The 16,894-nt window shown below is 62.4% G+C and overlaps 16 non-coding genes across 16 annotated transcripts; all 16 read left to right on the top strand.

The window, feature by feature from the left end:
* Window positions 1-612: 612 nt before the first annotated feature.
* On the top strand, window positions 613-706 carry LOC144372982 (small nucleolar RNA SNORD116). Its single transcript, XR_013432792.1, has one exon. It is a non-coding gene; the product is annotated as a small nucleolar RNA SNORD116 (small nucleolar RNA).
* A 988-nt stretch (window positions 707-1,694) lies between these two features.
* On the top strand, window positions 1,695-1,788 carry LOC144372980 (small nucleolar RNA SNORD116). Its single transcript, XR_013432790.1, has one exon. It is a non-coding gene; the product is annotated as a small nucleolar RNA SNORD116 (small nucleolar RNA).
* A 960-nt stretch (window positions 1,789-2,748) lies between these two features.
* Window positions 2,749-2,842, top strand: LOC144372979 (small nucleolar RNA SNORD116). Its single transcript, XR_013432789.1, has one exon. It is a non-coding gene; the product is annotated as a small nucleolar RNA SNORD116 (small nucleolar RNA).
* Window positions 2,843-3,826: 984 nt separating this feature from the next.
* On the top strand, window positions 3,827-3,921 carry LOC144373005 (small nucleolar RNA SNORD116). Its single transcript, XR_013432815.1, has one exon. It is a non-coding gene; the product is annotated as a small nucleolar RNA SNORD116 (small nucleolar RNA).
* A 976-nt stretch (window positions 3,922-4,897) lies between these two features.
* On the top strand, window positions 4,898-4,992 carry LOC144372957 (small nucleolar RNA SNORD116). Its single transcript, XR_013432767.1, has one exon. It is a non-coding gene; the product is annotated as a small nucleolar RNA SNORD116 (small nucleolar RNA).
* A 991-nt stretch (window positions 4,993-5,983) lies between these two features.
* Window positions 5,984-6,076, top strand: LOC144372959 (small nucleolar RNA SNORD116). The gene has a single exon (XR_013432769.1). It is a non-coding gene; the product is annotated as a small nucleolar RNA SNORD116 (small nucleolar RNA).
* A 974-nt stretch (window positions 6,077-7,050) lies between these two features.
* On the top strand, window positions 7,051-7,143 carry LOC144372958 (small nucleolar RNA SNORD116). Its single transcript, XR_013432768.1, has one exon. It is a non-coding gene; the product is annotated as a small nucleolar RNA SNORD116 (small nucleolar RNA).
* A 988-nt stretch (window positions 7,144-8,131) lies between these two features.
* On the top strand, window positions 8,132-8,225 carry LOC144372978 (small nucleolar RNA SNORD116). The gene has a single exon (XR_013432788.1). It is a non-coding gene; the product is annotated as a small nucleolar RNA SNORD116 (small nucleolar RNA).
* A 958-nt stretch (window positions 8,226-9,183) lies between these two features.
* LOC144373007 (small nucleolar RNA SNORD116) lies at window positions 9,184-9,277 on the top strand. The gene has a single exon (XR_013432817.1). It is a non-coding gene; the product is annotated as a small nucleolar RNA SNORD116 (small nucleolar RNA).
* A 976-nt stretch (window positions 9,278-10,253) lies between these two features.
* LOC144372977 (small nucleolar RNA SNORD116) lies at window positions 10,254-10,347 on the top strand. Its single transcript, XR_013432787.1, has one exon. It is a non-coding gene; the product is annotated as a small nucleolar RNA SNORD116 (small nucleolar RNA).
* Window positions 10,348-11,305: 958 nt separating this feature from the next.
* On the top strand, window positions 11,306-11,399 carry LOC144372976 (small nucleolar RNA SNORD116). The gene has a single exon (XR_013432786.1). It is a non-coding gene; the product is annotated as a small nucleolar RNA SNORD116 (small nucleolar RNA).
* Window positions 11,400-12,387: 988 nt separating this feature from the next.
* On the top strand, window positions 12,388-12,481 carry LOC144372975 (small nucleolar RNA SNORD116). The gene has a single exon (XR_013432785.1). It is a non-coding gene; the product is annotated as a small nucleolar RNA SNORD116 (small nucleolar RNA).
* A 976-nt stretch (window positions 12,482-13,457) lies between these two features.
* On the top strand, window positions 13,458-13,551 carry LOC144372974 (small nucleolar RNA SNORD116). The gene has a single exon (XR_013432784.1). It is a non-coding gene; the product is annotated as a small nucleolar RNA SNORD116 (small nucleolar RNA).
* Window positions 13,552-14,539: 988 nt separating this feature from the next.
* LOC144372973 (small nucleolar RNA SNORD116) lies at window positions 14,540-14,633 on the top strand. Its single transcript, XR_013432783.1, has one exon. It is a non-coding gene; the product is annotated as a small nucleolar RNA SNORD116 (small nucleolar RNA).
* Window positions 14,634-15,591: 958 nt separating this feature from the next.
* On the top strand, window positions 15,592-15,685 carry LOC144372972 (small nucleolar RNA SNORD116). The gene has a single exon (XR_013432782.1). It is a non-coding gene; the product is annotated as a small nucleolar RNA SNORD116 (small nucleolar RNA).
* A 988-nt stretch (window positions 15,686-16,673) lies between these two features.
* On the top strand, window positions 16,674-16,767 carry LOC144372971 (small nucleolar RNA SNORD116). The gene has a single exon (XR_013432781.1). It is a non-coding gene; the product is annotated as a small nucleolar RNA SNORD116 (small nucleolar RNA).
* Window positions 16,768-16,894: the final 127 nt, after the last annotated feature.

The following is a 16,894-nucleotide window of genomic DNA, read 5'->3' as shown; positions in this document are numbered from 1 at the left end:
GCAGCAGGGTGGAGGGGCGGACAGGAACAAGGCGGAAGTGGAATGTTGCAGCAGGCAGAGCCCTGGCGATGACTGCAAGGTGCGGAAAGCGAGGCCTGTAGCAAACTATGCTCCCAAGATGGCGCGCGCAAGGTCTCCGGGTGTGTGGCCGTAGGCCCCAGGTGTGCGATTCTGGATTAGCTCTGAGTATATCGGGGATGCAGGAGAGTGTATCCTGAGCATTGAGGATCTTACTCAGCCTACAGGATGCTGGCATGGGAGAGGAGAGCCGTGGCCCGGGGCCTTTGTTCTCATGGTTGCTTGTCTTCTGTGTGCACTCTTCAGGACGAGGTGGCGGGCGAGGGAGGCGTGCCTGGTGGCTGACCTGGAGCGTGCCCACCTGTGCTGAGGCCGTGGGGTCCTGTTTTCTGGTTGGCATCCCCGTGTTCGCGACTGGGACCCAGGCCGGGGCGTGGCGAAGACGGTAAGCTTGGTTTGTCCACCTGCACGGGTGCCAAGCCAGTTGTTGGAGGATATGCAGGATTTGGCGTGGCCATAGCGCCCCCTAAATGAGCTCGGTCGGGCCCGGGCCCGGCCAGGGGCGTGGACGCGGTTGGTGCGTCCGGCGTGCTTGGATCGATGATGAGTCCTCCAATAACATTCCTTGGAAAAGCTGAACAAAATGAGTGAAAACCCACTACCGTCTCGCTCATCGTGACTGAGGTCCGGCACACTCTGGCAGAGGCAGAGGCAGAGGCAGAGGTGGCAGGGGCCAGGGATGGCTGCCGCGGCTTCCCATACTTGTCCTCCTCACGGGCGAATTCCTAGGCGCGGCCGGTGCCCACGGCTGGGTTTGTGGTCCCGTCAGTGTGCGTGGGGCCGCTGGGTGTTCTTGGCTGAGCGGAACCACATGCTCAGCAGAGCCAGGCCTGCTGGAGAACAACAGGTGTGAGGTGTCCAAGCGCCCTCCTTAAAAGGTTGGGATGACTTGGAGGCATGAGGTCGCCTGGAGAGGGCCAGCCCTGGCCCTCCCTTTGTTAGAGGACCAGTGGGTGAGGGTGTAGCAGACCTTCTGGCATCGGGCAGCGGGGTGGAGTGTGGAGGGTGGAGGGGAGGACAGGTAGAAGGAGGATGGGGAAAATTGCAGCAGGCATACCCCTGGTGAAGCCTAGAAGGTGCGGAAAGCGAGGCCTGCAGCAAACTATGCTCCCAAGATGGCGGGCCCAGGTTCCCCGTGTGTGCGGAAGTAGACCCCGGGTGCGGGATCGTGGATCCGCTCCCTGTGGATTGGGGATGCAGGACAGTGTACGGTGAGCCTTGGGGAGTATACTCAGCCGACAGGAAGCTGGCATGGGAAGGGAGAGCCCTGGCACCGGGCCATTGTTCTCATGGTTGCTTGTCACTTGTGTACACTCTTCAGGACAAGGTGGCGGGCGAGGGAGGCGTGCCTGGTGGCTGAGTGGAGCGTGCCCACGTGTGCTGATGCCGTGGGGTCCTGTTTGTTGTTTGGCATCCCCGTGTTCGCGACTGGGACCCAGGCCGGAGCGTGGCGAAGACGGTAAGCTTGGCTTGTCCACCTCCCCCGTGCCGAGCCAGTTGTTGGAGGCTGTGAGGGTTGGTGTGCAAGTACCGTCCCCGTGACGGTGCTCGTTCGGGCCCCGGCCCGGCCCGACCCGGCCCGGGGCGTGGACGCGGTTGGTGCGTCCGGCGTGCTTGGATCGATGATGAGTCCTCCAATAACATTCCTTGGAAAAGCTGAACAAAATGAGTGAAAACCCACTACCGTCTCGCTCATCGTGACTGAGGTCCGGCACACTCTGGCAGAGGCAGAGGCAGAGGCAGAGGTGGCAGGGGCCAGGGATGGCTGCCGGGGCTTCCCGTACTTGTCCTCCTCACGGGCGAATTCCTAGGCCCGGCCGATGCCCACAGCTGGGCTGTGGTCCCGCCCATGTGCGTGTGGCCGCTGGGTGTTCTGGGCTGAGCCGAGTCAGGTGCTCGGAAGAGCCAGGCCTGCTGGGGCAACACCGGTGGGAGGTGTCCAAGCGCCCTCTTTTAAAAGGTTGGGATGACTTGGAGGCACGAGGTTGCCTAGCCCTGGCGCTCCCTTTCCTGATGGGACCAGTGGCTGAGGGTGCAGCATACGTTATCTCAGGGGGCAGCGGGGTGGAGGGGAGGACAGGAACAAGGCGGAATTGGAATGTTGCAGCAGGCAGAGCCCTGGCGATGACTGCAAGGTGCGGAAAGCGAGGCCTGTAGCAAACTATGCTCCCAAGATGGCGCGCGCAAGGTCTCCGGGAGTGTGGCCGTAGGCCCCAGGTGTGCGATTCTGGATTAGCTCTGAGTATATCGGGGATGCAGGAGAGTGTATCCTGAGCATTGAGGGATCTTACTCAGCCTACAGGATGCTGGCATGGGAGAGGAGAGCCGTGGCCCGGGGCCTTTGTTCTCATGGTTGCTTGTCATCTGTGTGCACTCTTCAGGACGAGGTGGCGGGCGGAGGGAGGCGTGCCTGGTGGCTGACCTGGAGCGTGCCCACCTGTGCTGAGGCCGTGGGGTCCTGTTTTCTGGTTGGCATCCCGTGTTCGCGACTGGGGACCCAGGCCGGGGCGTGGCGAAGACGGTAAGCTTGGTTTGTCCACCTGCACGGGTGCCAAGCCAGTTGTTGGAGGATATGCAGGATTTGGCGTGGCCATAGCGCCCCCTAAATGAGCTCGGTCGGGCCAGGGCCCGGCCAGGGGCGTGGACGCGGTTGGTGCGTCCGGCGTGCTTGGATCGATGATGAGTCCTCCAATAACATTCCTTGGAAAAGCTGAACAAAATGAGTGAAAACCCACTACCGTCTCGCTCATCGTGACTGAGGTCCGGCCACACTCTGCAGAGGCAGAGGCAGAGGCAGAGGTGGCAGGGGCCAGGGATGGCTGCCGCGGCTTCCCATACTTGTCCTCCTCACGGGCGAATTCCTAGGCGCGGCCGGTGCCCACGGCTGGGTTGTGGTCCCTGCAGTGTGCGTGGGGCCGCTGGGGGTTCTTGGCTGAGCGGAACCCACATGCTCAGCAGAGCCAGGCCTGCTGGAGAACAACAGGTGTGAGGTGTCCAAGCGCCCTCCTTAAAAGGTGTGGATGACTTGGAGGCATGAGGTCGCCTGGAGATGGCCAGCCCTGGCCCTCCCTTTGTTAGAGGACCAGTGGGTGAGGGTGTAGCAGACCTTCTTGCATCGGGCAGCGGGGTGGAGTGTGGAGGGTGGAGGGAGGACAGGTAGAAGGAGGATGGGGAAAATTGCAGCAGGCATACCCCTGGTGAAGCCTAGAAGGTGCGGAAAGCGAGGCCTGCAGCAAACTATGCTCCCAAGATGGCGGGCCCAGGTTCCCCGTGTGTGCGGAAGTAGCCCCCGGGTGCGGATGGTGGATCCGCTCCCTGTGGATTGGGGATGCAGGACAGTGTATGGTGAGCCTTGGGGAGTATACTCAGCCGACAGGAAGCTGGCATGGGAAGGGAGAGCCTGGCACCGGCCATTGTTCTCATGGTTGCTTGTCACTTGTGTACACTCTTCAGGACAAGGTGGCGGGCGAGGGAGGCGTGCCTGGTGGCTGAGTGGAGCGTGCCCACGTGTGCTGATGCCGTGGGGTCCTGTTTGTTGTTTGGCATCCCCGTGTTCGCGACTGGGACCCAGGCCGGAGCGTGGCGAAGACGGTAAGCTTGGCTTTGTCCACCTCCCCGTGCCGAGCCAGTTGTTGGAGGCTGTGAGGGTTGGTGTGCAAGTACCGTCCCCGTGACGGTGCTCGTTCGGGCCCCGGCCCGGCCGACCCGGCCCGGGGCGTGGACGCGGTTGGTGCGTCCCGGCGTGCTTGGATCGATGATGAGTCCTCCAATAACATTCCTTGGAAAAAGCTGAACAAAATGAGTGAAAACCCACTACCGTCTCGCTCATCGTGACTGAGGTCCGGCACACTCTGGCAGAGGCAGAGGCAGAGGCAGAGGTGGCAGGGGCCAGGGATGGCTGCCGGGGCTTCCCATACTTGTCCTCCTCACGGGCGAATTCCTAGGCCCGGCCGATGCCCACAGCTGGGCTGTGGTCCCGCCCATGTGCGTGTGGCCGCTGGGTGTTCTGGGCTGAGCCGAGTCAGGTGCTCGGAAGAGCCAGGCCTGCTGGGGCAACACCGGTGGGAGGTGTCCAAGCGCCCTCTTTTAAAAGTTGGGATGACTTGGAGGCACGAGGTTGCCTGTAGGCACGATGGTTGCCTAGCCACTGGCGCTCCCTTTCCTGATGGGACCAGTGGCTGAGGGTGCAGCATACGTTATCTCAGGGGGCAGCGGGGTGGAGGGGAGGACAGGAACAAGGCGGAAGTGGAATGTTGCAGCAGGCAGAGCCCTGGCGATGACTGCAAGGTGCGGAAAGCGAGGCCTGTAGCAAACTATGCTCCCAAGATGGCGCGCGCAAGGTCTCCGGGTGTGTGGCCGTAGGCCCCAGGTGTGCGATTCTGGTTAGCTCTGAGTATATCGGGGATGCAGGAGAGTGTATCCTGAGCATTGAGGATCTTACTCAGCCTACAGGATGCTGGCATGGGAGAGGAGAGCCGTGGCCCGGGGCCTTTGTTCTCATGTTGCTTGTCTTCTGTGTGCACTCTTCAGGACGAGGTGGCGGGCGGAGGGAGGCGTGCCTGGTGGCTGACCTGGAGCGTGCCCACCTGTGCTGAGGCCGTGGGGTCCTGTTTTCTGGTTGGCATCCCCGTGTTCGCGACTGGGACCCAGGCCGGGGCGTGGCGAAGACGGTAAGCTTGGTTTGTCCACCTGCACGGGTGCCAAGCCAGTTGTTGGAGGATATGCAGGATTTGGCGTGGCCATAGCGCCCCCTAAATGAGCTCGGTCGGGCCCGGGCCCGGCCAGGGCCGTGGACGCGGTTGGTGCGTCCGGCGTGCTTGGATCGATGATGAGTCCTCCAATAACATTCCTTGGAAAAGCTGAACAAAATGGAGTGAAAACCCACTACCGTCTCGCTCATCGTGACTGAGGTCCGGCACACTCTGGCAGAGGCAGAGGCAGAGGCAGAGGTGGCAGGGGCCAGGGATGGCTGCCGCGGCTTCCCATACTTGTCCTCCTCACGGGCGAATTCCTAGGCGCGGCCGGTGCCCACGGCTGGGTTTGTGGTCCCGTCAGTGTGCGTGGGGCCGCTGGGGGTTCTTGGCTGAGCGGAACCACATGCTCAGCAGAGCCAGGCCTGCTGGAGAACAACAGGTGTGAGGTGTCCAAGCGCCCTCCTTAAAAGGTTGGGATGACTTGGAGGCATGAGGTCGCCTGGGAGAGGGCCAGCCCTGGCCCTCCCTTTGTTAGAGGACCAGTGGGTGAGGGTGTAGCAGACCTTCTGGCATCGGGCAGCGGGGTGGAGTGTGGAGGGTGGAGGGGAGGACAGGTAGAAGGAGGATGGGGAAAATTGCAGCAGGCATACCCCTGGTGAAGCCTAGAAGGTGCGGAAAGCGAGGCCTGCAGCAAACTATGCTCCCAAGATGGCGGGCCCAGGTTCCCCGGTGTGTGCGGAAGTAGCCCCCGGGTGCGGGATCGTGGATCCGCTCCCTGTGGATTGGGGATGCAGGACAGTGTACGGTGAGCCTTGGGGAGTATACTCAGCCGACAGGAAGCTGGCATGGGAAGGGAGAGCCCTGGCACCGGGCCATTGTTCTCATGGTTGCTTGTCACTTGTGTACACTCTTCAGGACAAGGTGGCGGGCGAGGGAGGCGTGCCTGGTGGCTGAGTGGAGCGTGCCCACGTGTGCTGATGCCGTGGGGTCCTGTTTGTTGTTTGGCATCCCCGTGTTCGCGACTGGGACCCAGGCCGGAGCGTGGCGAAGACGGTAAGCTTGGCTTGTCCACCTCCCCCGTGCCGAGCCAGTTGTTGGAGGCTGTGAGGGTTGGTGTGCAAGTACCGTCCCCGTGACGGTGCTCGTTCGGGCCCCGGCCCGGCCCGACCCCGGCCCGGGGCGTGGACGCGGTTGGTGCGTCCGGCGTGCTTGGATCGATGATGAGTCCTCCAATAACATTCCTTGGAAAAGCTGAACAAAATGAGTGAAACCCACTACCGTCTCGCTCATCGTGACTGAGGTCAGGCACACTCTGGCAGAGGCAGAGGCAGAGGCAGAGGTGGCAGGGGCCAGGGATGGCTGCCGGGGCTTCCCATACTTGTCCTCCTCACGGGCGAATTCTAGGCCCGGCCGATGCCCACAGCTGGGCTGTGGGTCCCGCCCATGTGCGTGTGGCCGCTGGGTGTTCTGGGCTGAGCCGAGTCAGGTGCTCGGAAGAGCCAGGCCTGCTGGGGCAACACCGGTGGGAGGTGTCCAAGCGCCCTCTTTTAAAAGGTTGGGATGACTTGGAGGCACGGGTTGCCTGTAGGCACGAGGTTGCCTAGCCCTGGCGCTCGCTTTCCTGATGGGACCAGTGGCTGAGGGTGCAGCATACGTTATCTCAGGGGGCAGCGGGTGGAGGGGAGGACAGGAACAAGGCGGAAGTGGAATGTTGCAGCAGGCAGAGCCCTGGCGATGACTGCAAGGTGCGGAAAGCGAGGCCTGTAGCAAACTATGCTCCCAAGATGGCGCTCGCAAGGTCTCCGGGAGTGTGGCCGTAGGCCCCAGGTGTGCGATTCTGGATTAGCTCTGAGTATATCGGGGATGCAGGAGAGTGTATCCTGAGCATTGAGGATCTTACTCAGCCTACAGGATGCTGGCATGGGAGAGGAGAGCCGTGGCCCGGGGCCTTTGTTCTCATGGTTGCTTGTCTTCTGTGTGCACTCTTCAGGACGAGGTGGCGGGCGAGGGAGGCGTGCCTGGTGGCTGACCTGGAGCGTGCCCACCTGTGCTGAGGCCGTGGGGTCCTGTTTTCTGGTTGGCATCCCCGTGTTCGCGACTGGGACCCAGGCCGGGGCGTGGCGAAGACGGTAAGCTTGGTTTGTCCACCTGCACGGGTGCCAAGCCAGTTGTTGGAGGATATGCAGGATTTGGCGTGGCCATAGCGCCCCCTAAATGAGCTCGGTCGGGCCCGGGCCCGGCCAGGGGCGTGGACGCGGTTGGTGCGTCCGGCGTGCTTGGATCGATGATGAGTCCTCCAATAACATTCTTGGAAAAGCTGAACAAAATGAGTGAAAACCCACTACCGTCTCGCTCATCGTGACTGAGGTCCGGCACACTCTGGCAGAGGCAGAGGCAGAGGCAGAGGTGGCAGGGCCAGGGATGGGCTGCCGCGGCTTCCCATACTTGTCCTCCTCACGGGCGAATTCCTAGGCGCGGCCGGTGCCCACGGCTGGGTTTGTGGTCCCGTCAGTGTGCGTGGGGCCGCTGGGTGTTCTTGGCTGAGCGGAACCACATGCTCAGCAGAGCCAGGCCTGCTGGAGAACAACAGGTGTGAGGTGTCCAAGCGCCCTCCTTAAAAGGTTGGGATGACTTGGAGGCATGAGGTCGCCTGGAGAGGGCCAGCCCTGGCCCTCCCTTTGTTAGAGGACCAGTGGGTGAGGGTGTAGCAGACCTTCTGGCATCGGGCAGCGGGGTGGAGTGTGGAGGGTGGAGGGGAGGACAGGTAGAAGGAGGATGGGGAAAATTGCAGCAGGCATACCCCTGGTGAAGCCTAGAAGGTGCGGAAAGCGAGGCCTGCAGCAAACTATGCTCCCAAGATGGCGGGCCCAGGTTCCCCGTGTGTGCGGAAGTAGCCCCCGGGTGCGGGATCGTGGATCCGCTCCCTGTGGATTGGGGATGCAGGACAGTGTATGGTGAGCCTTGGGGAGTATACTCAGCCGACAGGAAGCTGGCATGGGAAGGGAGAGCCCTGGCACCGGGCCATTGTTCTCATGGTTGCTTGTCACTTGTGTACACTCTTCAGGACAAGGTGGCGGGCGAGGGAGGCGTGCCTGGTGGCTGAGTGGAGCGTGCCCACGTGTGCTGATGCCGTGGGGTCCTGTTTGTTGTTTGGCATCCCCGTGTTCGCGACTGGGACCCAGGCCGGAGCGTGGCGAAGACGGTAAGCTTGGCTTGTCCACCTCCCCCGTGCCGAGCCAGTTGTTGGAGGCTGTGAGGGTTGGTGTGCAAGTACCGTCCCCGTGACGGTGCTCGTTCGGGCCCCGGCCCGGCCCGACCCGGCCCGGGGCGTGGACGCGGTTGGTGCGTCCGGCGTGCTTGGATCGATGATGAGTCCTCCAATAACATTCCTTGGAAAAGCTGAACAAAATGAGTGAAAACCCACTACCGTCTCGCTCATCGTGACTGAGGTCCGGCACACTCTGGCAGAGGCAGAGGCAGAGGCAGAGGTGGCAGGGGCCAGGGATGGCTGCCGGGGCTTCCCGTACTTGTCCTCCTCACGGGCGAATTCCTAGGCCCGGCCGATGCCCACAGCTGGGCTGTGGTCCCGCCCATGTGCGTGTGGCCGCTGGGTGTTCTGGGCTGAGCCGAGTCAGGTGCTCGGAAGAGCCAGGCCTGCTGGGGCAACACCGGTGGGAGGTGTCCAAGCGCCCTCTTTTAAAAGGTTGGGATGACTTGGAGGCACGAGGTTGCCTAGCCCTGGCGCTCCCTTTCCTGATGGGACCAGTGGCTGAGGGTGCAGCATACGTTATCTCAGGGGGCAGCGGGGTGGAGGGGAGGACAGGAACAAGGCGGAAGTGGAATGTTGCAGCAGGCAGAGCCCTGGCGATGACTGCAAGGTGCGGAAAGCGAGGCCTGTAGCAAACTATGCTCCCAAGATGGCGCGCGCAAGGTCTCCGGGAGTGTGGCCGTAGGCCCCAGGTGTGCGATTCTGGATTAGCTCTGAGTATATCGGGGATGCAGGAGAGTGTATCCTGAGCATTGAGGATCTTACTCAGCCTACAGGATGCTGGCATGGGAGAGGAGAGCCGTGGCCCGGGGCCTTTGTTCTCATGGTTGCTTGTCTTCTGTGTGCACTCTTCAGGACGAGGTGGCGGGCGAGGGAGGCGTGCCTGGTGGCTGACCTGGAGCGTGCCCACCTGTGCTGAGGCCGTGGGGTCCTGTTTTCTGGTTGGCATCCCCGTGTTCGCGACTGGGACCCAGGCCGGGGCGTGGCGAAGACGGTAAGCTTGGTTTGTCCACCTGCACGGGTGCCAAGCCAGTTGTTGGAGGATATGCAGGATTTGGCGTGGCCATAGCGCCCCCTAAATGAGCTCGGTCGGGCCCGGGCCCGGCCAGGGGCGTGGACGCGGTTGGTGCGTCCGGCGTGCTTGGATCGATGATGAGTCCTCCAATAACATTCCTTGGAAAAGCTGAACAAAATGAGTGAAAACCCACTACCATCTCGCTCATCGTGACTGAGGTCCGGCACACTCTGGCAGAGGCAGAGGTGGCAGGGGCCCGGGATGGCTGCCGCGGCTTCCCATACTTGTCCTCCTCACGGGCGAATTCCTAGGCGCGGCCGGTGCCCACGGCTGGGTTTGTGGTCCCGTCAGTGTGCGTGGGGCCGCTGGGGGTTCTTGGCTGAGCGGAACCACATGCTCAGCAGAGCCAGGCCTGCTGGAGAACAACAGGTGTGAGGTGTCCAAGCGCCCTCCTTAAAAGGTTGGGATGACTTGGAGGCATGAGGTCGCCTGGAGAGGGCCAGCCCTGGCCCTCCCTTTGTTAGAGGACCAGTGGGTGAGGGTGTAGCAGACCTTCTGGCATCGGGCAGCGGGGTGGAGTGTGGAGGGTGGAGGGGAGGACAGGTAGAAGGAGGATGGGGAAAATTGCAGCAGGCATACCCCTGGTGAAGCCTAGAAGGTGCGGAAAGCGAGGCCTGCAGCAAACTATGCTCCCAAGATGGCGGGCCCAGGTTCCCCGTGTGTGCGGAAGTAGCCCCCGGGTGCGGGATGGTGGATCCGCTCCCTGTGGATTGGGGATGCAGGACAGTGTATGGTGAGCCTTGGGGAGTATACTCAGCCGACAGGAAGCTGGCATGGGAAGGGAGAGCCCTGGCACCGGGCCATTGTTCTCATGGTTGCTTGTCACTTGTGTACACTCTTCAGGACAAGGTGGCGGGCGAGGGAGGCGTGCCTGGTGGCTGAGTGGAGCGTGCCCACCTGTGCTGATGCCGTGGGGTCCTGTTTGTTGTTTGGCATCCCCGTGTTCGCGACTGGGACCCAGGCCGGAGCGTGGCGAAGACGGTAAGCTTGGCTTGTCCACCTCCCCCGTGCCGAGCCAGTTGTTGGAGGCTGTGAGGGTTGGTGTGCAAGTACCGTCCCCGTGACGGTGCTCGTTCGGGCCCAGGCCCGGCCCGACCCGGCCCGGGGCGTGGACGCGGTTGGTGCGTCCGGCGTGCTTGGATCGATGATGAGTCCTCCAATAACATTCCTTGGAAAAGCTGAACAAAATGAGTGAAAACCCACTACCGTCTCGCTCATCGTGACTGAGGTCCGGCACACTCTGGCAGAGGCAGAGGCAGAGGCAGAGGTGGCAGGGGCCAGGGATGGCTGCCGGGGCTTCCCATACTTGTCCTCCTCACGGGCGAATTCCTAGGCCCGGCCGATGCCCACAGCTGGGCTGTGGTCCCGCCCATGTGCGTGTGGCCGCTGGGTGTTCTGGGCTGAGCCGAGTCAGGTGCTCGGAAGAGCCAGGCCTGCTGGGGCAACACCGGTGGGAGGTGTCCAAGCGCCCTCTTTTAAAAGGTTGGGATGACTTGGAGGCACGAGGTTGCCTAGCCCTGGCGCTCCCTTTCCTGATGGGACCAGTGGCTGAGGGTGCAGCATACGTTATCTCAGGGGGCAGCGGGGTGGAGGGGAGGACAGGAACAAGGCGGAATTGGAATGTTGCAGCAGGCAGAGCCCTGGCGATGACTGCAAGGTGCGGAAAGCGAGGCCTGTAGCAAACTATGCTCCCAAGATGGCGCGCGCAAGGTCTCCGGGAGTGTGGCCGTAGGCCCCAGGTGTGCGATTCTGGATTAGCTCTGAGTATATCGGGGATGCAGGAGAGTGTATCCTGAGCATTGAGGATCTTACTCAGCCTACAGGATGCTGGCATGGGAGAGGAGAGCCGTGGCCCGGGGCCTTTGTTCTCATGGTTGCTTGTCTTCTGTGTGCACTCTTCAGGACGAGGTGGCGGGCGAGGGAGGCGTGCCTGGTGGCTGACCTGGAGCGTGCCCACCTGTGCTGAGGCCGTGGGGTCCTGTTTTCTGGTTGGCATCCCCGTGTTCGTGACTGGGACCCAGGCCGGGGCGTGGCGAAGACGGTAAGCTTGGTTTGTCCACCTGCACGGGTGCCAAGCCAGTTGTTGGAGGATATGCAGGATTTGGCATGGCCATAGCGCCCCCTAAATGAGCTCGGTCGGGCCCGGGCCCGGCCAGGGGCGTGGACGCGGTTGGTGCGTCCGGCGTGCTTGGATCGATGATGAGTCCTCCAATAACATTCCTTGGAAAAGCTGAACAAAATGAGTGAAAACCCACTACCGTCTCGCTCATCGTGACTGAGGTCCGGCACACTCTGGCAGAGGCAGAGGCAGAGGCAGAGGTGGCAGGGGCCAGGGATGGCTGCCGCGGCTTCCCATACTTGTCCTCCTCACGGGCGAATTCCTAGGCGCGGCCGGTGCCCACGGCTGGGTTTGTGGTCCCGTCAGTGTGCGTGGGGCCGCTGGGTGTTCTTGGCTGAGCGGAACCACATGCTCAGCAGAGCCAGGCCTGCTGGAGAACAACAGGTGTGAGGTGTCCAAGCGCCCTCCTTAAAAGGTTGGGATGACTTGGAGGCATGAGGTCGCCTGGAGAGGGCCAGCCCTGGCCCTCCCTTTGTTAGAGGACCAGTGGGTGAGGGTGTAGCAGACCTTCTGGCATCGGGCAGCGGGGTGGAGTGTGGAGGGTGGAGGGGAGGACAGGTAGAAGGAGGATGGGGAAAATTGCAGCAGGCATACCCCTGGTGAAGCCTAGAAGGTGCGGAAAGCGAGGCCTGCAGCAAACTATGCTCCCAAGATGGCGGGCCCAGGTTCCCCGTGTGTGCGGAAGTAGCCCCCGGGTGCGGGATCGTGGATCCGCTCCCTGTGGATTGGGGATGCAGGACAGTGTATGGTGAGCCTTGGGGAGTATACTCAGCCGACAGGAAGCTGGCATGGGAAGGGAGAGCCCTGGCACCGGGCCATTGTTCTCATGGTTGCTTGTCACTTGTGTACACTCTTCAGGACAAGGTGGCGGGCGAGGGAGGCGTGCCTGGTGGCTGAGTGGAGCGTGCCCACGTGTGCTGATGCCGTGGGGTCCTGTTTGTTGTTTGGCATCCCCGTGTTCGCGACTGGGACCCAGGCCGGAGCGTGGCGAAGACGGTAAGCTTGGCTTGTCCACCTCCCCCGTGCCGAGCCAGTTGTTGGAGGCTGTGAGGGTTGGTGTGCAAGTACCGTCCCCGTGACGGTGCTCGTTCGGGCCCCGGCCCGGCCCGACCCGGCCCGGGGCGTGGACGCGGTTGGTGCGTCCGGCGTGCTTGGATCGATGATGAGTCCTCCAATAACATTCCTTGGAAAAGCTGAACAAAATGAGTGAAAACCCACTACCGTCTCGCTCATCGTGACTGAGGTCCGGCACACTCTGGCAGAGGCAGAGGCAGAGGCAGAGGTGGCAGGGGCCAGGGATGGCTGCCGGGGCTTCCCATACTTGTCCTCCTCACGGGCGAATTCCTAGGCCCGGCCGATGCCCACAGCTGGGCTGTGGTCCCGCCCATGTGCGTGTGGCCGCTGGGTGTTCTGGGCTGAGCCGAGTCAGGTGCTCGGAAGAGCCAGGCCTGCTGGGGCAACACCGGTGGGAGGTGTCCAAGCGCCCTCTTTTAAAAGGTTGGGATGACTTGGAGGCACGAGGTTGCCTGTAGGCACGAGGTTGCCTAGCCCTGGCGCTCGCTTTCCTGATGGGACCAGTGGCTGAGGGTGCAGCATACGTTATCTCAGGGGGCAGCGGGGTGGAGGGGAGGACAGGAACAAGGCGGAAGTGGAATGTTGCAGCAGGCAGAGCCCTGGCGATGACTGCAAGGTGCGGAAAGCGAGGCCTGTAGCAAACTATGCTCCCAAGATGGCGCGCGCAAGGTCTCCGGGAGTGTGGCCGTAGGCCCCAGGTGTGCGATTCTGGATTAGCTCTGAGTATATCGGGGATGCAGGAGAGTGTATCCTGAGCATTGAGGATCTTACTCAGCCTACAGGATGCTGGCATGGGAGAGGAGAGCCGTGGCCCGGGGCCTTTGTTCTCATGGTTGCTTGTCTTCTGTGTGCACTCTTCAGGACGAGGTGGCGGGCGAGGGAGGCGTGCCTGGTGGCTGACCTGGAGCGTGCCCACCTGTGCTGAGGCCGTGGGGTCCTGTTTTCTGGTTGGCATCCCCGTGTTCGCGACTGGGACCCAGGCCGGGGCGTGGCGAAGACGGTAAGCTTGGTTTGTCCACCTGCACGGGTGCCAAGCCAGTTGTTGGAGGATATGCAGGATTTGGCGTGGCCATAGCGCCCCCTAAATGAGCTCGGTCGGGCCCGGGCCCGGCCAGGGGCGTGGACGCGGTTGGTGCGTCCGGCGTGCTTGGATCGATGATGAGTCCTCCAATAACATTCCTTGGAAAAGCTGAACAAAATGAGTGAAAACCCACTACCGTCTCGCTCATCGTGACTGAGGTCCGGCACACTCTGGCAGAGGCAGAGGCAGAGGCAGAGGTGGCAGGGGCCAGGGATGGCTGCCGCGGCTTCCCATACTTGTCCTCCTCACGGGCGAATTCCTAGGCGCGGCCGGTGCCCACGGCTGGGTTTGTGGTCCCGTCAGTGTGCGTGGGGCCGCTGGGTGTTCTTGGCTGAGCGGAACCACATGCTCAGCAGAGCCAGGCCTGCTGGAGAACAACAGGTGTGAGGTGTCCAAGCGCCCTCCTTAAAAGGTTGGGATGACTTGGAGGCATGAGGTCGCCTGGAGAGGGCCAGCCCTGGCCCTCCCTTTGTTAGAGGACCAGTGGGTGAGGGTGTAGCAGACCTTCTGGCATCGGGCAGCGGGGTGGAGTGTGGAGGGTGGAGGGGAGGACAGGTAGAAGGAGGATGGGGAAAATTGCAGCAGGCATACCCCTGGTGAAGCCTAGAAGGTGCGGAAAGCAAGGCCTGCAGCAAACTATGCTCCCAAGATGGCGGGCCCAGGTTCCCCGTGTGTGCAGAAGTAGCCCCCGGGTGCGGGATCGTGGATCCGCTCCCTGTGGATTGGGGATGCAGGACAGTGTATGGTGAGCCTTGGGGAGTATACTCAGCCGACAGGAAGCTGGCATGGGAAGGGAGAGCCCTGGCACCGGGCCATTGTTCTCATGGTTGCTTGTCACTTGTGTACACTCTTCAGGACAAGGTGGCGGGCGAGGGAGGCGTGCCTGGTGGCTGAGTGGAGCGTGCCCACGTGTGCTGATGCCGTGGGGTCCTGTTTGTTGTTTGGCATCCCCGTGTTCGCGACTGGGACCCAGGCCGGAGCGTGGCGAAGACGGTAAGCTTGGCTTGTCCACCTCCCCCGTGCCGAGCCAGTTGTTGGAGGCTGTGAGGGTTGGTGTGCAAGTACCGTCCCCGTGACGGTGCTCGTTCGGGCCCCGGCCCGGCCCGACCCGGCCCGGGGCGTGGACGCGGTTGGTGCGTCCGGCGTGCTTGGATCGATGATGAGTCCTCCAATAACATTCCTTGGAAAAGCTGAACAAAATGAGTGAAAACCCACTACCGTCTCGCTCATCGTGACTGAGGTCCGGCACACTCTGGCAGAGGCAGAGGCAGAGGCAGAGGTGGCAGGGGCCAGGGATGGCTGCCGGGGCTTCCCATACTTGTCCTCCTCACGGGCGAATTCCTAGGCCCGGCCGATGCCCACAGCTGGGCTGTGGTCCCGCCCATGTGCGTGTGGCCGCTGGGTGTTCTGGGCTGAGCCGAGTCAGGTGCTCGGAAGAGCCAGGCCTGCTGGGGCAACACCGGTGGGAGGTGTCCAAGCGCCCTCTTTTAAAAGGTTGGGATGACTTGGAGGCACGAGGTTGCCTAGCCCTGGCGCTCCCTTTCCTGATGGGACCAGTGGCTGAGGGTGCAGCATACGTTATCTCAGGGGGCAGCGGGGTGGAGGGGAGGACAGGAACAAGGCGGAAGTGGAATGTTGCAGCAGGCAGAGCCCTGGCGATGACTGCAAGGTGCGGAAAGCGAGGCCTGTAGCAAACTATGCTCCCAAGATGGCGCGCGCAAGGTCTCCGGGAGTGTGGCCGTAGGCCCCAGGTGTGCGATTCTGGATTAGCTCTGAGTATATCGGGGATGCAGGAGAGTGTATCCTGAGCATTGAGGATCTTACTCAGCCTACAGGATGCTGGCATGGGAGAGGAGAGCCGTGGCCCGGGGCCTTTGTTCTCATGGTTGCTTGTCTTCTGTGTGCACTCTTCAGGACGAGGTGGCGGGCGAGGGAGGCGTGCCTGGTGGCTGACCTGGAGCGTGCCCACCTGTGCTGAGGCCGTGGGGTCCTGTTTTCTGGTTGGCATCCCCGTGTTCGCGACTGGGACCCAGGCCGGGGCGTGGCGAAGACGGTAAGCTTGGTTTGTCCACCTGCACGGGTGCCAAGCCAGTTGTTGGAGGATATGCAGGATTTGGCGTGGCCATAGCGCCCCCTAAATGAGCTCGGTCGGGCCCGGGCCCGGCCAGGGGCGTGGACGCGGTTGGTGCGTCCGGCGTGCTTGGATCGATGATGAGTCCTCCAATAACATTCCTTGGAAAAGCTGAACAAAATGAGTGAAAACCCACTACCGTCTCGCTCATCGTGACTGAGGTCCGGCACACTCTGGCAGAGGCAGAGGCAGAGGCAGAGGTGGCAGGGGCCAGGGATGGCTGCCGCGGCTTCCCATACTTGTCCTCCTCACGGGCGAATTCCTAGGCGCGGCCGGTGCCCACGGCTGGGTTTGTGGTCCCGTCAGTGTGCGTGGGGCCGCTGGGTGTTCTTGGCTGAGCGGAACCACATGCTCAGCAGAGCCAGGCCTGCTGGAGAACAACAGGTGTGAGGTGTCCAAGCGCCCTCCTTAAAAGGTTGGGATGACTTGGAGGCATGAGGTCGCCTGGAGAGGGCCAGCCCTGGCCCTCCCTTTGTTAGAGGACCAGTGGGTGAGGGTGTAGCAGACCTTCTGGCATCGGGCAGCGGGGTGGAGTGTGGAGGGTGGAGGGGAGGACAGGTAGAAGGAGGATGGGGAAAATTGCAGCAGGCATACCCCTGGTGAAGCCTAGAAGGTGCGGAAAGCGAGGCCTGCAGCAAACTATGCTCCCAAGATGGCGGGCCCAGGTTCCCCGTGTGTGCGGAAGTAGCCCCCGGGTGCGGGATCGTGGATCCGCTCCCTGTGGATTGGGGATGCAGGACAGTGTATGGTGAGCCTTGGGGAGTATACTCAGCCGACAGGAAGCTGGCATGGGAAGGGAGAGCCCTGGCACCGGGCCATTGTTCTCATGGTTGCTTGTCACTTGTGTACACTCTTCAGGACAAGGTGGCGGGCGAGGGAGGCGTGCCTGGTGGCTGAGTGGAGCGTGCCCACGTGTGCTGATGCCGTGGGGTCCTGTTTGTTGTTTGGCATCCCCGTGTTCGCGACTGGGACCCAGGCCGGAGCGTGGCGAAGACGGTAAGCTTGGCTTGTCCACCTCCCCCGTGCCGAGCCAGTTGTTGGAGGCTGTGAGGGTTGGTGTGCAAGTACCGTCCCCGTGACGGTGCTCGTTCGGGCCCCGGCCCGGCCCGACCCGGCCCGGGGCGTGGACGCGGTTGGTGCGTCCGGCGTGCTTGGATCGATGATGAGTCCTCCAATAACATTCCTTGGAAAAGCTGAACAAAATGAGTGAAAACCCACTACCGTCTCGCTCATCGTGACTGAGGTCCGGCACACTCTGGCAGAGGCAGAGGCAGAGGCAGAGGTGGCAGGGGCCAGGGATGGCTGCCGGGGCTTCCCATACTTGTCCTCCTCACGGGCGAATTCCTAGGCCCGGCCGATGCCCACAGCTGGGCT

Source organism: Ictidomys tridecemlineatus, unplaced genomic scaffold, assembly GCF_052094955.1.
Source record: "Ictidomys tridecemlineatus isolate mIctTri1 unplaced genomic scaffold, mIctTri1.hap1 Scaffold_2031, whole genome shotgun sequence".
Taxonomy (NCBI): Eukaryota; Metazoa; Chordata; class Mammalia; order Rodentia; family Sciuridae; genus Ictidomys; species Ictidomys tridecemlineatus.
This window is presented reverse-complemented; position numbering and strand designations above follow the sequence as displayed.